A 1,138-nucleotide genomic window follows, 5' to 3' on the forward strand; every position below is an offset into this window, starting at 1 on the left:
AGTTTGTCATTGAAAATAACAAATACGAATCAATGATCTAACCTGTTTTCTGGCAGGGGGACTCAGAAAGTAGAGGTAGATAATCAACCGGAACAAGAATTTTTAGTGTCATTGTGCCCAAGCACTTGGACCAGGCATTACTGTGTGGAGCTGACACTGTTATTGGCTGATCCAACCCCAACTTTCCTGTCTCTATCCACTTGCATCCAGAAGTGGCCAAGGGTAAGGGGCCTAATCATAGTTAAAGGGATTTCTTTTGTTCTCTTGGGTTTCCAGAAAAGCCTTTGCTTCCCCCTTTAAAAAAACATTGGGTTTACAGCCATGCTACCCTGAACAAGCCTGATCTCGTCTGATTTCGGAAGCTAAGCAGGGTCAGGCGTGGTTAGTACTTGGATGGGAGACCACCTAGGAAGACCAGGTGCTGTAGGCGTAAAAAATAAAAAATGAAGAATTGTAAGCTGACAAGCTCTTTGCAATCTGTGAGGTCAGCCAAGGGTTGCCTCACCTAAAAAATAAAAAAATAAAAAATGAAAAATATTGGGCACCTACAGATCCAACTAAGATGGCTAATAAACACATGAAAATATGCTAAACATCATTTGTCATTAAGGAAATGCAAATTAAAAAACTACAATGAGATGAAACTACAAATCTATTAGGATGGCTAAAGTAAAACACACACACACACACACACACACACACACACACACACACACACATACACACATACACAACACAAAAAACCTGACAATACTAAGTGTTGGCGAGCATACAGGACATCCAGAATTCTCATACATTGGTGCTGGGAATGCAAAATGGCACAGCCACTCTAGAAAAACAGTTTGGCAGTTTTTTATTAAGTTAAACATACTCTAATCATATGACTCAACAATTCCATCCTAAGTATTTATCCTAGAGAAAGGAAAATTTTATTCACATACACATCTGTATGTGAATGTCACAGCAAAGTTATTTCTAATTGCCCCAAACTGGAAACAACCCAAACGTCCTTTAACAGGTATATGAATAAACAAGCCGTGGCACATCCATACTGTGGAAAACTATGCGGCATAGACAGAAATGGTCTGCTAATATGTGCACCAACCTGAACGAATCTCAGAGGCATTATACTGAGTGA

At 39.5% G+C, this 1,138-nt stretch overlaps 1 pseudogene; it reads left to right on the forward strand.

Moving 5' to 3' along the window:
• Positions 1–311: 311 nt before the first annotated feature.
• LOC111741853 lies at positions 312–430 on the forward strand (annotated as a pseudogene).
• Positions 431–1,138: the final 708 nt, after the last annotated feature.

The sequence above is a fragment of the Pteropus vampyrus genome, unplaced genomic scaffold, assembly GCF_000151845.1.
Source record: "Pteropus vampyrus isolate Shadow unplaced genomic scaffold, Pvam_2.0 Scaffold3, whole genome shotgun sequence".
Classification (NCBI taxonomy): Eukaryota; Metazoa; Chordata; class Mammalia; order Chiroptera; family Pteropodidae; genus Pteropus; species Pteropus vampyrus.